The 22,107-nt window shown below is 45.0% G+C and overlaps 1 pseudogene; it reads right to left on the bottom strand.

Annotated features, from left to right (window-relative positions):
• Positions 1–16,649: 16,649 nt before the first annotated feature.
• LOC122478609 lies at positions 16,650–21,093 on the bottom strand (annotated as a pseudogene).
• Positions 21,094–22,107: the final 1,014 nt, after the last annotated feature.

Below are 22,107 nucleotides of genomic sequence, written 5' to 3'. Positions count from 1 at the left end.
GCTTGTGCTTTCTCTCTCTCTTTATCTTAAAATAAAATAAACATTTAAATTTGTTATTAATTGATTTATATATTTGGCTGTTTTCACATTAGGGGCATAAATATTTGCAATCGCTAGATCTCAAAAAAAATTTTTTTAATGTTTATTTTAGAGAGAGAGAGAGAGAGAGAGAGAGAGAGACAGAATGTGAGCAGGGAGGGGCAGAGAGAGAGGGAGACACAGAATTTGAAGCAGGCTCCAGGCTCTGGGCTCCGGGCTATAAGCACAGAGCTTGATGTGGAGCTTGAACCCACAAACTGTGATATCATGACCTCAGCCAAAGTCAGACACTCAACCGACTCAGTCTCCCAGGTACCTGGAAATTGTTAGATCTTCTTGTTGGATAGACCCTTAATTATGATATAATGCCCTTCTTCACCTCTTGTTACAGTCTTTGGTTTAAAATCTAGTTTGTCTGATATCAGTATGGCTACTCTGGCTTTCTTTTGGCATCCATTAGTATGATAGATGGGTCATCATCTCCTCACTTTCAATCTGCAGGTGTCTTTAGGTCTAAAATGACTCTCTTGTAGGCAACATATATATGGATCTTTTTAAAAATCCATTCTGATATCCTATGTCTTTTGATTGGAGCATTTAGTCCAGTTACATTCAGAGTAATCAGTGATGGATATGGATTTGGTGCCATTGTATTACCTGTAAAGTTGTTGTTCCTGTAGATTGTCTCTGTTCCTTTATAGTCTTTGTTGCTTTTGGTCTCTCTTTTCTTCTCAAAGAGTCCCCTTTAATATTTCTTGCAGAGCTGGTTTAGTGTTCATGAACTCCTTTAATTTTTGCTTGTCTTAGAAACTATCTCTCCTTCTATTCTGAATGATAGCCTTGCTGGATAAAATATTCTTGGCTGCATATTTTCCCCATTTAGCACATTGAATATATCATTTCCCTTCTATCTGCCAAGTTAGTGGTCTGCTGCTAATCTTATGTGTCTACCCTTTTAGGTTAAGGACCTTTTGTCCCTACCTGCTTTCAGAATTCTCGTTTTCTTTGTATTGTGCAAGTTTTACTTCTATATGTCTTGGTGTTGACCTGTTTTTGTTGATTTTGAAGGGGTTCTCTGTGCCTCTTGTCCTTGAATGCCTGTTTCATTCCCCAGATTAGTGAAATTCTCAGCTATAATTTGTTCAAATAAACCTTCTGTCCTTTCCCCCACTTTTCTTCTGGAACCCCTATGATATCGATATTATTGTGCTTTAAGGAGTCGGTGAGTTCCTTAAATATACATTTGAGATCTAACAGTTTCCTTCCCCTCTTCTTTTCAGTTTCATTATTTTCCATTTTTTTAAGAGAGGGAGAGATAGCATGAGTGGGGTTGGGGCAGAGAGAGAGAGGGAGAGAGACAGAATCATAAACAGGCTGCATGCACCAGTGCAGAGGCCTACACGGGACTCCATCTCATGATGCTGAGATCATGACCTGAGCTAAAAACAAGAGTTAGATGCTGAGATACCCAGGGGCCACCATAATTTTATCTTCTATGTCACCTATTCATTTTCTGTTTCTTCCATCCTTGTTGTGATTATATACAGTCAGTTTTGCATTTCAGTTATAGCATTTTTTCTTATTTTGGCCTGGCTAGTTGTTAGGTCTTTTGTCTCTGAGGCAAGGGCTTCTCTGGTGCCTTCTATGCTTCTTTCAAGCCCAGCTAGTATTCTTATGATTGTTGTTCTAAATTCTTGTTCAGATATATTGCTTGTATCTGTTTTGAGTAAATCCATAGTTGTGATTTCTTTTTGATGTTTCTTTTGGGGACAATTCCTCCATCTCAGCATTTTGTATAGGTTTCTGTCTTTTGTGTGTTATGAAAGCTTGTTATGTTTCCTGCTCCTGAGAGTAATGCTATATTAAGAAGGGGTATTACACTGTCCAGAGGCTGGTGCTTCAGGAAGTGTTTCTGGTGTATGCTGGGTGCTCTTGTGTTTGGCTGCTTTTTCCTTCAGGTTAGTTCTCCGTAGTGTTCTTCCTTGCTTGCAGTGGGGAGTTTTTGGACCTTTAACTAGGTGTGCTTTGATTTGTTAAAATAAACCTGATTAAAAAAAAAAAAAAGAAAGAAACCTGAGCCATTGATGTTCTATTGTGTTCCTCTGCCTATAATCTCTTGTCCCAGGCATCCATGGGTCTGCATTTCACCTATAGCTTTCACAGGTTTTAGCACTTATCATTACCTTCTGCAGATGTTCCCAGCATGAGATATATATTATACTAGGTTTCCCTATGTGAGTTCTGAGTCAGATGAAACAGAGAACAATCCCTTCCCTGGGTAGCCAAGAGGTTAGAATGTTGAAAGTAGGTTCTACTTTGTTCCTTCCAGCCTGCAGAAAGAAAGTGGGAATTGAGCTCTTTGTCCCAAATGCCCCATGCCATCCTGGAGTGGGAGTTGGACAAAGATGAGTAAAATGTCACAACATTTCCTACCATTTTGAATGTTACTTTTCTTGACTGGATGTTTGCTTGGTGGCTATACCTCTTTGAGCAATTTCCAGAATTCCTATATAGTTATTTTTGTCAGTCTCTACTTATTGTTTCAAACATTTTTGTGGAGGAATAGGGCCTAGTCTACAATCTTACTGATGTCCTGAGCAAGATTCTTCCCTTTGTATTGCAATATAATAATTCAGAGCTTGATATGTAGATGAACCCGAATACCAGAAATATCAATGTATCAGTCAAGTTACCTCGAAAAACTGAATAGTATCAGGGAAATACAAATCAAAACCATACTGAGATTTCACCTCATGGCAGTCAGAGTGGCTAAAATGAACAAATCAGAAGACTATAGATGCTGGAGAGGATGTGGAGAAATGGGAACCCTTTTGCACTGTTGGTGGGAATGCAAACTGGTGCATCCACTCTGGAAAACAGTGTGGAGGTTCCTCAAAAAATTAAAAATAGATCTACCCTATGACCCAGCAATAACACTGTTAGGAATTTACCCAAGGGATACAGGAGTGCTGATGCATAGGGGCACTTGTACCCCAATGTTTATAGCAGCACTTTCAACAATAGCCAAATTATGGAAAGAGCCTAAATGTCCATCAACTGATGAATGGTAAAGAAATTGTGGTTTATATACACAATGGAATACTACTTGGCAATGAGAAAGAATGAAATATGGCCTTTTGTAGCAACGTGGATGGAACTGGAGAGTATTATGCTGAGTGAAATAAGTCATACAGAGAAAGACAGATACCATATGTTTTCACTCTTATGTGGATCCTGAGAAACTTAACAGAAGACCATGGGGGAGGGGAAGGAAAAAAAAAGTTAGAAAGGGAAGGAAGCAAACCATAAGAGACTCTTTAAAACAGTGGGGCGCCTGGGTGGCGCAGTCGGTTAAGCGTCCGACTTCAGCCAGGTCACGATCTCGCGGTCCGGGAGTTCGAGCCCCGCGTCGGGCTCTGGGCTGATGGCTCGGAGCCTGGAGCCTGTTTCCGATTCTGTGTGTCCCTCTCTCTCTGCCCCTCCCCCGTTCATGCTCTGTCTCTCTCTGTCCCAAAAAAAAAAAAAAAAAAATTAAAACAGAATAAATTGAGGGTTGATGGGGGATGGGAGGGAGGGGAAAGTGGGTGATGGGCATTGAGAAGGGCACCTTTTGGGATGAGCACTGGGTGTTGTATGGAAACCAATTTGACAATAAATTTCATATTTTTTTTTTAATTTTTTTTTCAACGTTTTTATTTATTTTTGGGACAGAGAGAGACAGAGCATGAACGGGGAAGGGGCAGAGAGAGAGGGAGACACAGAATCGGAAACAGGCTCCAGGCTCTGAGCCATCAGCCCAGAGCCCGACGCGGGGCTCGAACTCCCGGACCGCGAGATCGTGACCTGGCTGAAGTCGGATGCTTAACCGACTGTGCCACCCAGGCGCCCCTAAATTTCATATTAAAAAAAGAAAAACTGAATAGTATATATATTTATCTTATAGAAATATATTTATATTATATATTTTATATATAAATATTGATAAACATTGATATAGATATAGATGATATAGATATAGATGTATCTCCCAAATCTTTATCCCTGAAAGGTCTGGGTCATTAATAGTCCTGCCTGAATAGTTTTCCATTGACTTTAATTAGAGGTCATGATAGTACTAAGTGATGCCCTAAGTTATCTTCTCTATTTTAGACATACTCTTTCTTAGCATCACTGTGTAGTAGCAGCTCAATTGCCCTTGATAATCATGATCAATCACTCCAGTCAGTACAGTAATTACTGTCTTTGAGTGTTTAGAGGCATGACGAGCCAAAGTGGGTGCGTGGTAGTCTTAGATTCCATTTCAATGGAATCATTGCTGTGTCTTCTAGTGAAAGCATTCCTCTCTTTGGAACTGATACCTCTAAGCCACATAGCATAAGGTCATGTGGATAGGGAGCAAAAATGTTGCTAGTGGATCCCTAAATAGTGAGTGGTGTCACTTCCATTTCCACATCCTTGATTTTTGAACCTGTAAATCCTGGCTATGAGAGAAATGGCAGCATATATTGGACTCTGTTTAGAGCCTCCTGGAAAACATTGCCCCAAATCTGCAAGGGATTAGCACCTAGATGGCATTCTGAGTCTTCAAAAGGTCATTCTCCATTCTATCAAGCCAGCTCCTTCAGAATAATGAAGAACATGGTAAAACCAATGAATTGAATGCCCATGAACACCTTGCCATACTTTATTTTCTGGAAATGAGTTGCTTGATCAGGAGCAGTGCTGTGTGGAATACCATAATAGTAGGTGTTGCATTCTGTAGTCCATAGATGTTGTTTGGCAGAATCATTGGCAAAGGCAAGTACATATCCAGAGAAAATGTCTATTCTAGTTAGAGCAAAATGTTGCATGTTCCATAATGGAAGCAAGTCTAATGTAATTAACGTGCCACAGGTATCTGGATAATTACCCCAGAGAATATTGTCATATCAGGGACTCAATGATGGTCTCTGCTGTTGGCAAATTGGGAACTCATCAGTGGCTGTAGCTAGGTTGAGATTAGTGGGGAGAAATCTATGTTGCTGAGCCTATGTATAATCTCCACCCCTGTCATCATGGCCACTTTGTTCATGAGCCCATTAAGCAAAGAGGCTGACAGGTTTCCATAGGATGAGTCATCTTATCCACTTTATTAAAATCATCCCTTTCTGAGGTCACCTTTTGATGGGCATTTGCATGGGACATAAATATCTTTACATTTTTGTCCCCAGAGAATTCTGTCCACACACCTATTGCCCAGTTCTTCTTGCCACCAACTTTTCAGTCATGTTCCTTTCAAGTCCATCCAGTCAAAGCACTGGCCATAGCCTATGAATTGGTATACAATCACACCTCTGGTAATCTCTCCTTCCAAACAAAATGTACAACCAGCTGCATTACTGGGAAGATTTTCCCTCACAACTGTCCTTAGGAGATGACCTTGAAAGGGGCTGTCATGCTGCTATTCAGTTTTGTAGTGCCTGTGTACTATGCAGAGCTATCTATAAACCAAGCCTGACTTTTCTCTTCCTTAGGCAACCATGTGCAGTGAATTAATAAATCCAGGCTGGGAGAGATTAGGTAAAAATGTAGAAGGAATTGGGGCAGTGGACATTTGATCCATTTCCTCACATAATTTACACATGTCTTCAGAGCCTGGTTGAGCCCAATACCATTATATTTGGTGATGGAGTGCTGCTATATACAACCAACTTTATGGTTTGGTGAGTTGTACAAACCCAGTTCATGATGGGCAATTCAGATGGGGGACAAGTTATTCTCAATTGATGGCAGAACTTTGCCCCTAAATCCTGTGTGCACACTGTTATTCACACATAGGGGTCTCTGCCAAAGGCTCCAAAGAGTAGCTATATCTGTCACAATTCAAGCATGCGTGGACCTGCAAGATTATATAGTCCAAGTGGCAAAGCAGCTTGTAACCAGCCTGTACCTGTAGTTCTCTTGTTCTTGGCCCTGCTCAAAACTAACGGTTTTTCAGATCACTCAGTAAATGAGCTAGAGTACCACACATAAATGAGGCATATGCTGACCCCCAAATCCGAAGCGGACAAGGCATTATGCCTCTTTTGCGGCTGTAGGAGGGGTCAGATGTAACTACTTACCTTTCACATTAGAAAAGGTATGTTAACATGCCCCAGAACACTGGACCCACTACAAATTTCATTTAGGTGGAAGGCTCCTGAACTTACCAGATTTATTTCCCACCCTCTAACACACAAATGTCCTACCAACAAGTCTGTAACAGTTGCTACTTCTTGATCACTAGATCCAATAAGCAAAATGTCATGAATGCAATGTACCATTGAATGTCTTGTCGTAGGGAAAGGTGATCAAGATTTCTGCAAACTAAATTATGACATAAGGCTGGAGAGTTAATATACCCCTGAAGTAGGACAGGGCAGGTATATTGCTGGTCTTGCTAGTTGAAATCAAACTGCTTCTTGTATTCTTTATCAACAAGTATGGAAGAAAAAAGCTTTTGCCAGATTGATAGCTGCACTCCAGGTAACAGGAAATATGTTAATTTTCTCAAGGAAACCACATCTGGCACAGCACCTCATTGGGGTCACCCTTCTGATTAAACTTATGATACTCCACTGCCATTCATCAAGACTTATCTGTTTTTTGCATATACCAAATAGGCAAGTTGAAAGGGGATGTTGTGAGAAACACTACCTCTGCATCCGTATGTCTTTGATGGTGACACTAATCTCTTTATTCCCTCCAGGAATGCACTATTGCTTTTGGTTAACTCTTTTCCTAGGTAAAGGCCTTTCTAGTGGCTTCCACTTAGCCTTTCCTACCACAATATCCCCGACTCCACAGGTCAAGGAACCAATGTGAGGGTTCTTCCACTTGCTGAGTAGGTCTATTCAGATTATGTATTTCAGAGCTGGGGGAAGTGACTAAGTTCAAGACTCACAAGGCCTGCTGTGAGATTGACCTGAGCTAAAACTTCATTCATCACCTAACCTCCAGACTGTGACCGGTAGCCCACAGTGCAGTTTTGGGTCTCCTGGAGTTAGTATCAGCTCAGAGCCAGTGTCTAGTCTTCCCTCAAATATCTGATTATTTCCTTGTCCCCAGTGCATAGACACCCTAGTAATATGCCATAGGTTCCTTTAAGGAAAGCTGGGACAAAGATTAACAGTATAATTTTTTTGCAATATACCAGTGTCATTCATAAAGTGGATCCAGTCCCCATTTTGTTCATAGGGTCTTGGGTCTATAAACTGGCTCAAGTCTGGGAATTGACTGAGGAGGCTCTCTGTTTGGGTGATTCCATTTAGAACTCTGCTCACTAGATCTAGAACACTTCTGCTTATATAGATCAAATAAGGATTGAGTAGATTGCCCATTTGTTTAAATTTTAGGGACATCATCCATGGTCAACTAGCCACTGCCAGTCAGACTATTGTGATTAATGCTTTAAGTATGCTGTCCATTATGGCAACCCTGCATTTGGTGATTAAGTGCCTTCTCTTGGACCCTGCCACCCCAGGTTACAATGATCTTCATTGCCTTTAGGAGTCCCAGTTCAGGGGCCCCTGGCTGGCTCAGTTGGTTAAGCATCTGACTTTGGCTCAGGTCATGATCTTGAGGTTTGTGAGTTCAAGCCCTACATTGGGCTCTGTGCTGACAGCTCGGAGCCTGGAGCCTGCTTCAGATTCTGGGTCTCTCTCTCTCTCTGCTCTTCCTCCACTTGAGCTCTGTCTTTGTCTCTTTTTCTGAAAAATAAACATTAAAAAAAAAAAGAGTCGCAGTTCAGGGTAGTACTTCTCATGGTAATTCCTGACCTACAGAGAAGAGTGACCACAGAGTTCTTCAAGGAAGCTGGGGTTTCCCTCACAAACTGATTTCTCACATTCATGGTGAAAGATGTGTCCTCTGGACCCTCTTAACATGAATAAGCATGTATTATAAGACAAATGTATTCTAACATTCTAATTTCCCTAAGCCTTTGGGTATCTTCCTCTACATTATATAAAGGCAGTTCGGGCATTTCAAATTTCTTTAGTGTAGGCCACATTTTGGTCCATGTTTCAGTCAACCAAAATACAACCTGTTAGAACCTTGTCTATCTCCTTAAGCTACAATATTGAGTCCAGAATCTCTTCTAGTGGGCTCATGTCAATAACTATAGACTCACCCAACTTTACATTTCTTCTACCATAACTCCAGACCCCTAATGTTCATTCCCACACATATTGCCTGGATTTCTTTCTTCTTTCTTTCTCTCTCTCTTTCTTTTTTTTTTAATTTTTTAAAGGTTTATTTATTTTAGAGAGAGAGAAAGAAAGAGAGAGAAGCGGAGAGAGATAGAGACACAGAATCTGAAGCAGGCTTCAGGCTCTGAGCTGTTAGCACAGAGCTGGTCACGGGGCTTGAACTCACAGGTCATGAGATCATGACCTGAGCTGAAGTCAGACACTCAACCGACTGACTGAGCCACCCAGGCGCCCCACATGTTGCCTGGATTTCTGTCTGTATAAATTAGAAAAATCATGCAGTGCTTTTGGGGTGAAGCTCACTCCTAATGGTTTACATTATCAATCTTACCTTTCAGGGCCTGCTGGGACTAGAGTGTAGTTATAGGTCTATAAGCAAATGAGCGAGGGGTGGGAATCAGTCCTGAGAGGGGAATCAGCAGTGTCTTACAAGGTGACTACCTCAGGGGAGGCCATTACAGTGTCCATAGGCAAAGCAGGGTTAACTTCCTCAGATGGGGGTCAAAGGACTGATTCTACTGTTAAAGAAGACTGTGCAGAATTTGGGAGTTCAATGTCTCTAGTTATCAGGATCTGCCCATATGTTCCTATTCCAATTTTCAGGATCCCACTCCTTTCCAATAAATGCCCTCACTTTAACAGCAGACATAATATCAGTTTGGGAATTCAATTTGTAATTTATCCACTTGTGAGATGAGACTGCAGGTTTGGTGTTTGGAAAGTTAAGCTCTGACAACAGAAGATGAATTTTTGTTTCAGAGCAGACAGAAATTTTCAGGTGATTTACGTGGCCCTTGAGCTGGGAAGTTGAATCCCTGAGCCCATCCTTTCCTTTCCTTAATTTGTCTAACACAATTAGCAGCAAACAGTCAATCTTATTATGTTTGTTAGTTTGATGAAAGTGTTCTAATATATCAAATACATGGTCACCTATGTACTTTGCCTTTTATAAGTATTTGATTAGAGTATCTAGTTGTGACATTCTGAGTATCTCTATTGCCATGGATTGTCAAGTGCCCTTTTTACTACTTAAAATAAAGTCATTAGTGCCTTTAAATCTTATCAGATTGAAGAACCAATTCCAGAAACCCCATAATCATTTCAGGCCTTAATAAATATTAAGGAATTAGCTTATACAATTGTAGAGAGTGGCAAGCACGAACCCTGTATATGTTATCAGAATGGAAATTCGACAGGAGTTGGTGTGGTAGTTCTGAGGCAGAATTTCTTCTTCTCCGGAAACCTCAGTTTTTGCTCTTAGGGTCTTCAACTGAGTAGAATAGGCCCACTCACATTATCAAGGGTAACCTCAATTTACTTAAAGTCAAATGATTTCAGATGTTAACCATATGTGCAAACCCAATCCTAACATGTACAAAATGTCTTCACATTACCACTTAGATTAATGTTATTAAAAAACTGGGTGCTATAGCCTAGTCAAGATGACATAAAACTAATCAGCATACATAAGGTATGAAAAGGAGATAATCGTTCAGTGTGTGAGAAAATAATAAAAATTTAATTACTCCCTAAGCTCTAAGTAAGTTGTTTCATTGATTTGTGTTTAGCAAATGTGGGGATAAAAGAAATAGTAAACAAAAATTTATGTCCCTTAAAATTTCAATAAATTACAAAAATCCCTTCATGGGTGGCACTGTGTATACCCATCACATCCATCTGGTTTCACATGTAGAGACATTAACATTGGTTAGTGGGTTCAGGTGGCGACCACCTTATATCCAACCACTATAAAGTCCCCTCATCACTCTTTCAACTAATAGTCAAATATCCACTGATGATCTTTACCTATACTCATTACTTCATTAGGGGCTATAAAAGGATGATTTTTCCCTCATTCATTCTGAATTTGTTAATTGGAATCCTGTTGGAAAGATGATGCTTCCCCATCATTAATTTGGGTCCTCTGAAATAAATTTCTGACCAAAAAAAAAAAATAGGATAATGGCTTGAATTCCCTATTTATTTGTTTATTAAAGTGAGTTTGTAAACAAAAACAAAAAAGAAAAAAATATATAAAACAAAACAAAAGAAGAAAAAGGAGTTTGTGCCAAAAGTGATAAAAGATTCATTTATATTTTACTAATTCAAGTGTAAAACACACGGATCATCAGTAACAGCTTAATTTTCAAAAAATTAACACACCTCTTTTACAACCCATAAGTCAAGAAATAGAACATTACCAGCACCACAGAAAGCCTTCTCACACACCCCTCAATCACTGAGCTCTTCTTCCTGCCCCCAAATAACCATTAATCTGAATTTTAGCAACAGATTACTTTTTTCTGTTTAAAACTTTATATAGATGGAATCATACATTGTGTGTTGTGTGCATGACAATATTATTTGTGAGATTCATCTGTGTAATTGTGGGTAGCTGTCTTTTGTCCATTTTTGTTACTTGTGTAGCATCCTATTATGTGAACATGAGTCAGTTTATCCACTGTACTGCTAATAAATTTTGGGATTGTTTCCATCTTTTGACTATCACAACCAAAACTGCTTTGAATAATACATCGATGTTTCACATATTTTGTTGTTGTTGTTGTTGTTGTTGTTGTTGTTGTTATATACCTAAAAGTGGAATCCACAAGTATAGGGAAGGTGAATCTTTATCTTTGGAAGATAAGGACAAGCCAATTTTCAAATTGGCTGAACATATTTATTCTTTTCAACAGCAGTGCTCAGCTCTTTCACATCCTTGTCAACAGTTGACATTGACAGATTCTCTCATTTAGAACATTATGGTTGGTGCATAGTGGCTTTTAATTTTGGGGAAATTTTTTTTGACTCAAAGGACACCGAGTCTATATGCTCAATGTGGAAATAAAAGAATGTCACTGGATCATTTCACAAGGTCATGTACTACTTATAGACTTGCTCTTAAGGTCAGTCACTAGACTGGAACTTACAGGCAAACCACAGACTGAAGATTCTAACTAAAGAAGGGAGTAAAAATATTAAAAAAAAAAAAAAAAGAAGGGAGTAAAGACTATGCCTTACTTTGTCATGCACTATATTGCAGAGAGAGAGAGTTCTTTTGCTTCAGGTTAAGGAAAGTCAAGGTGAACTATCAGGGCCCAGGGTAGTGATAAAGAGCTGATGGAAATGATTAAGGATGATGCAATACGTAGAGTTGCACACTGTCTAAATGCACCAGATAGTGTCAGTTCCTATGGTGAATTTCCTTCACTGAAAAAGCCTGGGGGAAGAAACAGGCCTCAGAAAAAAGGCTTAAGATGGTAATAATAAAACAACAGCCAAAATAATACTAACAATTATATAGTGCTTTGCACATGTTAAGACATTTCACCCTTTTAATAAATGACTGGTGTCTTTTCCAGTTTTCAAGATGAGCACACAGGTACAGAGAGTTTAATTCACTTATCTAAGGCCACACAAAAAGTAAATGGTGGAGCCTGAATTAGAACCCAGGCAATCTGGCCTCAGGGCTCTGCTCCTGACTCTGTACTATCCATTGAATCAGGTTTGGGGGTTGGGGGATTCATGCAGAGAGATTCTGGGAAAGGAAGAAAAGGAAAAGGGGACAGGTAATCTTATTATCATCCAACAGACTTAAAAAAAAAAAAAAGCATGTCTGGACTAATGGGATACATCCTACCCTGTTGCTGAAAATAAAATAATGAAAGCCTGAACATGTCTAGGTTCGGATCTCAAAATCTTCAGTGCACATTGAGCATAATGGCTCGGTAGGGAAGCCCAACTTAGCAGAGATCCAAATGGTGGGGACTGCAAATCATTCTGGGAGTTACCCTTAGTTTTTACACACCTGTGTCAGGTATTTATGATTGCTTTAGCAAAGCACAGATGACACAGAATTATGTCTAGTTTCCCCTGGGTTTTGAGGTTGTAGAGAAGCCAATCAGGTTAGTTAATAATCTACATTTATATTATCCACACCAGTGGGTAGGGACCTTGTATTTGGCCCCAAGTCCAAGGCATTCAGAGGCCAGACCATGAGGTTCCAAACCCTCCTTCTGCTCCACTCTGGAGCCCATTTACTGATTATGGTAAATCTGGAGTCATTTTACTGATTAAGCTCACTATGGGCTGGTGAGCATGGAGTCTGGAGAAACTGATAACGAGAAAGGAGGAGCAAAGGAAGGCTATCTGAGTGGGTGCTTGGGCAAAGAGAATAGCCCATCTCTACTTCCTCCCAAAGCCCTGGACATCTCCTCTTCCCTACACCTTTCTACCCTTTCTGTCCTCGTCCCCTAGCTCTCTTTCTTCCCTACTTGCCTTCTCCATCAACAAAAATAAGTTGCCTTTCCTTGGAGAAAAGTTCACTCTATGAAGTAGGGAGAGCAAGAAGGATTGCCTGGGGCTGGAGCAGCCAGATGACCTTGATGGTTCACCTAGAGTGTCCCAAGATCAAGTGTCCAAGGTAGAATGGGCCAATGATTGCTCCATGGGTAAAGAGAAGCCTCAGGGAAGACGCTTACAGAGCCATGTTTGCATTTGAGCATCTCCAGTTTAAGGAGGCAGATGTGAAGCAGAACCCTGCCCTCAGGGTTGCCCTCTCCCTAGGACTTTTTCCAGGCTTTTACTTTCCACCCCCCACCCCACCTCCTTCAGTTTCTTCTGATAGTTCTCATGACTCATATGCACTTTTGTTGGGATTAGATCTTAGGATTCTGGAAAAGCCCATCAAAGTTAGTGGAGGTTTGTGTTTATAGAAGTGGGTGGGGATTTCAGAGTTAGTTCTCCACAGATATTGAGATGTCTGGAGAAGCTGGTGCAAGCAGTTCCTAACCATCTTTCTACTCATTTGGGGATCCCTGACCCTGACTGAAACCCAGGCCGTCTCCCTAACTCTGGTTCCTTATGTCCACCCTGTCCCTCTCCTGGCCTCTCTGTCTTTCTGTCCCTCTCATCTGTCCCAGCTGCACAAAGCAATAACAGGACCCCAGGGATGCCTCTCTGAACAAAGGTGGGGTGCAGAAGAGAGCCCAGGGAGTAGCAGAGCCAGAAGGCGGGAGGGTGGGTTCACAGCCCACTCCCTGTTGGACCCCAAGGTAACTGTTTCCACCCCTGGCACTCACTGCCTGGTGTATTTCCACACCATGTCTGTCCACCTGGCATAAGCAAGCCTGGCTTCCTGCCACTGCCTTCATGGACCACAAACAGTTCCGGCACTTGGACAGGCCACTGTGCTCATCACAGCATGAGCTGTGGGCAACGTGGCTGGAGGACAGGAGACCTAACTATTGAGATCAGAAGGATAAGGGTACAGAAATACTTCTGTAGTGTTAGCGGTGCCAGCAGAGTTTGGACTGTCCAGCAAGGCTTGTGAGTGATGTCGAGATTCTTGTAAGGACAAGCTGGGCTTTCCCAACTTTAGAACAAAGGGTTTTCACCATGTTGTGTCCCGGGAATGCACTGACCACCCTTCCCCCTATCAGCCTGGGAAATGTGTGTAGCATTTTGCTTCAGCTGTCATATTCAATCTGGTTTGTCACTGATTCTTGGTCCCTGGTCTCAGTCTTATAGATGTTGGTGACCCCAATGGGAGCTTCTCCAGGGGACACTTTTAGCTCCTTAGAATGGTGAGGATTTCATCTCTCTGAAGGAGGACTAACAGTATGGACGATGGCAGGCAGGTTGGCTACTGAGGCCAAGGACGATGGAGGAAAGATAATGGAAAGATCTTTTGCAAAGATCTTGAGGTGCTACTTGACTCGTGTGTGGGCTCACAACTCCACCTGGAGGTCACAAATGAGCTGCTGCTGCCCTAAGATTCTGGGGGGAACCCACCACATCCATGGTCACCCGTTGGGGAAGGAAAGAGTCCTCTGTTGGCCTCACTCAAGGGAGGGTGGGGACAGGACTGACCCCTGCATCCACATCTTGTCCCGACAGATAACTGGGCTATGTGAGATTTCAGACATATTTTCTGTGGGTAGCTTGCCTAGAATGACCCCAATTCCATTCATGTCCTTTTTAATGAAAGATCCTGAGGTTTGAGTAAGGTCAGAGAAAGGGCCAGTGAGAGAGAAGAAGGGAAAGTGAGTGACCGCAGAGAAACAGAAGGTCCCTTTGGCCTCATAATTGAATATGGGACCAAGTATACACGGGAGACTCTTTGTCCTTCCCCTCTGTCCCCAGCGTTCCCCTCTTAGACCTGTGATCCTTACCCTGACCTTGTGAGCTGGTGCCCACTCTGATGTTGCCCCATCTGGATTAGCTTTCAACACTGTACTCTGACATTCAGCCTAGAGAGTAGTTTGTCTTCTGACTACTGGTTAGGGAGGTAATTTAGGAACTCATGATCCCACTGAGAACAACTGAGAAAGCCTGATGAAACATAGTTTATCTTATTAAAATTTTCAACATGTAGACACAGTGAAGAGGCCCAGCCAACATCTAGGAGAGGACTGTAGCCTGGAGAGGTGAGGTCAGGGAGCCCAGAGCTCCAGATTCACTTTTGCTCTGAGGACATCAGCCAAGACTGAGGAGATAAGCAAGAAATCCATCCGAGCTTTTGGCTGCTTTGTGGTGCTGAGCAGAGAAAGACGTGAAAGCCTGGTGCCTAACAGGAGTGAGACCCTGATAGACTAACCCCCACAGTAAGTGGTGATTCTAAAATGCTGCTTCCTGGGGCGCCTGGGCGGCTCAGTCAGTTGGGTGGCTGACTTCACCTCAGGTCATGATCTCACGGTTCACAAGTTCAAGCTCTGCATCGGGCTCCATGCTGACAGCTCAGAGCCTGGAACCTGCGTCAGATTCTATGTTTCCGTCTCTCTCTGCCCCTCACCTGCTCATGCTCTGTCTCTCTCTCTCAAAAATAAATTAAAAAAAAATTTAAATGATGCTTCCTCTAACCAGAAGAGACTCTTTAAAAAAATTTTTTTTAATATGAAATTTATTGTCAGATTGGTTTCCGTACAACACCTAGTGCTCATCCCAACAGGTGCCCTCTTCAATGCCCATCACCCACTTTCCCCTCCCTCCCAGTCCCCATCAACCCTCAGTTTGTTCTCAGTTTTTAAGAGTCCAGAAGAGGCTCTTTTTAAAACATTTTTTTTAAGTTTACTTATTAATTTTGAGAGAGACAGAGACAGCGTGAGTGGGGCAGGGGCAGAGAGAGCGGGGGAGAGAGAGAGAGAATCCCAGGCAGGCTTCATGCTGCCAGTGCAGAGCTGACGAGGGGCTTGAACTCATGAAACTGTGAGAACATGACCTGAGCCGAAACCAAGAGTTGCCCGCTTAACCAACTGAGCCACCCAAGTGCCCTAAGAGACTCTTAATGATGCAGAGAGCAAACTGAGGGTTGCTGGAGGAGAGGTTGGTGGGGGATGGGTTACATAGGTGATGGGTATTAAGGAGAGTACTTGGGATGAGCACTGGGTGTTATATACAAGTGATGAATCACTAAGATCCACAATAGTATATGTTAACTAACTAGAATGCAAATAAAATTTTCAAACAAGCCATTTTTTTTTTCTCAGTTGAGTTGTTAACTAACAGTTCAGACTTTGAGGAACACTACGGCCACACTAGAAGACCAAGGTGGTGTTTTGGTTTTTTGGTTGGCTTGTTGGTTATTTAGTCCTCTGCGAGGGTCACATAAAAACTGATAAATGTTACAGACTCTCTCCCCAGAGTACTTCCATGCAGAGGGAAATAAAAACGTTAACATGACACGTCAGTGCACGCAGAGGCCCCCTGAAGTCTTACAGACCTAGGTGTTCTGTTGTCAGAGACAACGGGTGACGACATCTTGAATAATCATTTCAACACCCCCAATACCTTTCCGTATATTTGTCAGCATAAACTGGATTAGACAAAAGCTGGTCTAATAGTATCAGGGGAATGAGAGGAGAGATGCCATCTATTGGCTTGTTCTTTCAGCCGAACCTGAGTGCCTGCAGGGCACCGGATCAAGCTGCAACCTCAGGTCTGTGCTCTGAGAACAGCAATCAGCCATCCTTTCTCCAGCCCTCGCCCCCAGCACCCGAACTGCCATCCTGTTATTCGATTCTCACATTGAGAGTCTTCTTAGGAGGTAGAAGCCACCTCTCTGCACAGAAAAGGAACATCTATTTTCCTACCATTCTTCTAGTTAGACAGCACGAGGCTCCACTAGGCAGCTGACCATGTGCTGGCCCTGACTCAGGAGGTGGTGTCAGCAAGGCTAACACTGTGCAGAAAGCATTTGCACAGGAGCCGTGTGGGCAGTTACTACCTCCTGTTGCCAGGAGCAGCAGCAACGTCAGTCCTGGACTCAGGGCCCAGCGTCCTGCATCAGGGGAGTCGGTGGTGTGACAGGTGATGTCTGTGCAGAGCAGTAGGGGCAGTGGGTTCCTGTGTGGGCTTCAACCTAGGGTGGGATTATGTATTCCATTCCTGGCTCTGTAGCCCCAAGCCTGCACTGTGGCCTTCCCCAACATAATCTCATATTTAGAAAAAAGTTGGATTCCATTGTTCGCTCCAAAAAATTGATCAGGGGAGTAGTTGCAGAGAGCAAGCATTCAGAGGTGTTTGTCACACCAAACCGTGAACCACTCCCTAGTCCTCCCACTCGTCTAGACCCCAGGATACAACAATGACATGTGTCTCACAACATCACGTCTCCTATTGACAAGGTATGTGCTCCCCTCTCTTTACAAGGGAAAAGAAAACGTATTTAAATGTGGTTTTAATGCCCCTCCCCAGGCTGGCTGCTCTAATCGCTGACCTCACTGGCTCCAGATCTGGCTGAGCGCCAGGCTTCTCACAAAATGCACAGGCCTCTCCCCAGACCCACAGACTCAGAGTCCACTTCGCAAGATCAAGGAATCGCTAATTTAACGAGCCCTGCAAGTGAACCCGATGCATAGCCGTGTGGGAATCCTCATCTCCATTCTTGCTACTGAAAGTGTGATGTAAAGACCAGCAGAATCTCATACTCTACTCCACACTTTGTGAGCCTTAAGACGGTGTTTGGGGGAGTCCTGTGAACTGGGAAGTTTGGGACTCCCTGGTCTAGGTGCCTTTAAGGTGAAGCCAGGACTGTGCAGACTGCTCTGAGTGTGGGGTCTGATCGGATCTTTTGGAACTGGGGGTCCAGGGTTTGGTCCTTTTTCCTTTTTCTTCTATGGCCATCACCCCTTTGGTGACCTCATCTATGCTGAAGGCTCTAAACATCATCTACGTGGTGTCATCTCCAAAATCGGTTTCTCTAGCCCAGACATTTCTCCTAAATTCCATACTCATCCATGCTCATCTGACTGCCAAGTTGATTCTCTCACATTTCTAATAGACATCTCATCTCATGTCTCTTCACTGACTATCTGTGATGCCTCTCCCCAAATAGGCTCCTTCCAGAATTTTCCCCATCTCTGCTGACAGCAACTCCATCTTTCCACTTGCATAGTCCAGAATTTTGGGGTCCTCCCTGGCTCCTCTTTCTCATACTCAAGATCTAATTCATTAGATTGTGCTGTAAGGTCCATTTACAGATTGCTTCCAGAATCCCATCACTTCACACTCTTTCCACTGCTCACACCCCAGTGGAAGGAGCAGACATCCCCAGCCTGGAACACTGAGCTGGTTTCCTGGATTCAGGAATACTGAGCTGGATTCAGATCACTCACTGTGAGTGGTGACAATCTCACCCCACTGCATCCTCAAAACGTCCCACTCAAAGAATTCTCATAACCCAGTCGTGTTCCCTCTGCCCAACCCCTCCCCACTTGAGGTCCTCCAGGATCTTACTTTAGGAGCCATGAGAGACACATCAGAGCCCTGGGTACGGTCACTGCCCGGGTTAATACAAACAGGATGAGGTCAGGAGATGAGACTAAAGGAGGAACTATGGAGTGGGTGAGCTCCCCATGGGATCCTGTCTACACTATCCCAGGGTCTCAGGGATCACCTCCTCCATACGTACTTGCAGACTGAATGTAGCTGCCTCCTTTTCCACCTGTGGGAAGAAAACACCGTGTTTGAGGCCATTTAGGAGGCAGGGCCATGAGGTCCTAGACCTAGTTCTGAACCCCAGGGAAACTTCCAGAACTGTGGCTACAGATTGAGGGCAGGATCAGGAAACATGAAGAAAGTACCTGTGTGGGGAATGGAGAAACCGCCCTCCTATAGTCTGTCCTCAGCAGGGGCCTTCCTCTCTGTCCTATGACTGCTGTGAATCAGGTCCCCATGACCAGATTCATCAAGGTGAAACATTTGTCCTTCATTTTCACGTGTTTTGCTACAAAGAAATTGTTAGCATTCCACTCCACACTGGACTAGCACATGTGTGTGGGTGGTACTTCCCATTAAGTTGGATAGGAAAACTCAGAGTATAGCCTCTCCCTACCTGAGTGCTTCTTTCTCCAGATCACAGCTCTAACCAGCACAGTAACCACAGGAGAACCAGACCAGCAACGATGTCCATGATGAGAGGAGGAGGCTCTGGGAGAGAAGGGAGGGACCCTGTACCCCAGGCATAAGCCCCTACCTTGCTGAAGTTCTTCAGAAGGGACATCTCCCCGAGAAGAGGCTCTGTGCCCAGGTTTCCCTCCTTACCCCATCTCAGGTCGACGGGCTCCTGTAGCCCCTCGTGCCGCACATGGCATGTGTATCTCTGCTCCTCTCCAGGGGGCACCACCACAGCCACCAACTTCTGGAAGGTCCAGTCCCCTGCAGGCCTGTGTCCAGAAGCTCTGAGTCCTGGGTCAGGTCCTCCCCATCACGCTGCCAGGGTAGAAGCCCAGGGCCCAGCACCTCAGGATGACATCACTGTCAGAGATGGGGTAGTGGGTTACCTGTGTCTTTGGAGGGTCTGAGGAGAAGGGTCAGAAAATAAAAAAAAAATTCATGTCTGTCTTGGGCCACTGCAGCAGCATTCATGTGACCATCCTGAGAAAGGACAGTTCAACTGGGGTGGGAGAAGGGAGCAATAACCCAGACACCAGCCTAGGCATAGACATCTTGGATGATCTCTTCTTGTCTGGAAAGTTCTTTAATTAGGACAAGATAGCCTAAGGTAGGAGGCAGATCGGGGGGGGGGGGGGGGGGGCGGGCGGAGAAAAAGTATTTCTGGTCCCGACCTGAGGCCCAGTGACTCAGAAAAGCTGGAGTCCGAATTCAAACACATTGGTTTTGGGGTAGAGAACAAAACTAAGAAAGTCCCCATGGTTCCTAAAGCCGCTGCCAGAGTCGCTGATCAGTTACTTCAGAGATGGTTTCCCCCTCCATCCCCGAGGGATTGCATTCCTTAATTGTCCAGGGAGAAGCGTGGGCACTCTGGACAGGTTGCTCTTTGGTACCCAGTCTGCACACCAGAGCTGTTTCCTTCCTCTCTCCACCCCTGGAGTGGGGGGCGGGGGGCATTCTGGCATCAGTCCCATTTATCTCTCCTAATAGAGAGACACTGGCCCCAGGCTGAGGGAAGACTGGGGAAGTTCCTTGCCCCCTCGTCCCTGCGAGCTGCGGCATCTGCTCTCTGTTCTGCAGGTGCCTACGGAGACCCTCCACCCACTCTCCGTCCAGGTGGTTCCTCCAGCCCTCGGCCACACCGGCCACTTCCCACTTGAGGCGAGTGATCTGCCGGGTGAGGAGCGCAGGTCCTCGTTCAGGGCCCGTAATCCGCGCCGTTCTTGGAGAATTGACTGTACCCGCGGGGGACCCGCCTGTCCCGCCCCACTTCTCATCCAGAAAGCCCCAGTCCCGGTGAGACCCTGGCCCCGCCCCCGCGAGAAATCCCTGGGTTGTTCTTGATCTGAGCCTGTTCAGCTTAAATTGGAAACAAAACCCGAGCAAGCCCTCTGGGCTCTTTCCCGGTCTAGGGGCTTGTCGGTGGACCTCGGGGTGACCTTCGGACCTGGAAATAAGGGCGGACATTGGGATGGGGGTCGTGACCTGGACTCGGGCCCGCTCACCGGACTCGCTCTGGTTGTAGTAGCCGCGCGTGTTCTGCAGGCTCACTCGGAAAATCTGTGCGTTGTCCTTGTAAATCCGCGTCTGCTCGTCCCAATACTCCCGCCCCTCCTGCTCCATCCACTGCGCCCGCGGCTCCATCCTCTGATTCGGGGCGTCGCTGTCGAACTGCTCGAACTGCGTGTTGTCCACGTAGCCCACGGAGATGAAGCGGGGCTCCCCGAGGCCGGGCCGGGACATCGCTGTGTGGAAATACCGCAGGGAGTGGGAGCCTGCGGGCGCGGAGGGGCTGAGACCCCGCCCGACCCTCCTCCCTGCGCGGGCCAGGGTCCCAGGGGGAGGCGGCCGGGAGGGCAGGGGGAGGGGGACCAGAGTGGGTGAGAGCGGGGCCTAATCTGGGAGGGACGGGGGAGGACAGGTGGAGGGTGGGCAAGGGGCAGGTGCTGGTCTGGGGTCAGGGCGGCGGACAGTCGCCTTCCTCGGGGTCCTGCATCCCCGCGGGCGGTCCCCGCGCTCCTGCCCCGCAGAGGCCCTTTCCTCCCGACCCCGCAGTCACCCGCCCAGGTCGCGGTAAGAAGTAGGCCTCCCGAGAACAGGAGGAGGACGGGTTGTGGGGTCCATGCAGCAGACCCTCGGGGTCTTGGGAAAAGCTGAACGGAGCCTGTTTCCGAGAATTTTGTATGCGGCAACAGCGGTGACGCTAATTGTTTCTCTAAAACGGGAAACTCAATGGGAGTGCGCACTGGGCTTCCGTCATCAGTATCCAGGCAGGAGGACGTGACCCAGGCTGTGAGAAGGAGAAGTAAAACCAGGGGAGTTAAGGACTCCCTAACCCTGGCCTTCCCTGCGCCAGACACCGCCCTCGTGAGGGTACACGAAGAGTCAGGCCCTCCCGGGAGTTCTGAGACTTTGCCCTGACCTCTCTCCGCATGCACGGTGGTCAGGTGACGTTGTCATCCTGTCTTCCTGAGTCCTGGCCCAGGGGCTGTCTGAGGAAAACAGGGAAAGACACACAGGCTGGGCTCAACTCCTTTTCCTGCACAGTCCTTTCCGGAATATTCGCTGAACTGGATTCTCTTACCTCCTACCCCTTACCTTTCTTCCTCTGGATTATTCTAGAAAACTCACTCCCAGGGAATTCGATACAAGAGAATGAGCTCACCCTGGGGACAGAAAAGGAGGGACAGAGGTTTTCTCTTTAGACATGGAGAAGCTGTACCTGATTCCAGTTTCCTTCTTGTTGATTAACGCTAGTGGTAGCACAATGTTGGTAACCCCTGAACATCAGGAATCTAAACTGTAAATGTGATTTTGGCCCCACCCTACAGAAAAGTGACCATCCAGCACAGCAGTCAGACTCACAAAGCTCTTAAGTTTTCCCAAACAATGTATCAGTGACTCCTGTGTTTTATTCATTTTTGAAAGACAGAGAGAGACAGAGCACAAGCAGGGGTGGGGTGGAGAGAGAGGGGGGACACAGAATCCAAAGCAGGCTCCAGGTTGTCAACACAGAGCCTGACGCAGGGCTCAAACTCACAAACCGTGAGGTCATGACCTGAGCCAAAGTCAGATGCTCAACCGACTGAGCCACCCAGGGGGCCCTGACTCCTGTGTTTTAACATTACCTTCATTCCATAGCCCTAAGATTATCTGTGTGAATGCTGGCCATTTCCTCAGTCCATGGATACACAACTGTTATGTATATTTCTGCTGGAAGAGTGGGCAAGCTATAATCACCTCCCAGTTGCAAGTGTTCAGTGCAGCCAGATGCCCTTCACCAGTGTTCTTCCATTTCCTGTGTTTGAATTAATACTTAAATTATGTGCATATTGTTGGGGCACTTGGTATTGTTTTCTTTACCCTGAATATCATAAGGAGGCAATGGGTTTTCAGGGAGCGCCCAGAGTATAGTAAATAGTAGATGCAAAGAACGTCTTGCTACATC

This window comes from Prionailurus bengalensis, unplaced genomic scaffold (genome assembly GCF_016509475.1).
Source record: "Prionailurus bengalensis isolate Pbe53 unplaced genomic scaffold, Fcat_Pben_1.1_paternal_pri Un_scaffold_109, whole genome shotgun sequence".
Taxonomy (NCBI): Eukaryota; Metazoa; Chordata; class Mammalia; order Carnivora; family Felidae; genus Prionailurus; species Prionailurus bengalensis.
Note: the sequence above shows the minus strand (reverse complement) of the source record. Positions and strands in the feature narration are given on the sequence as shown.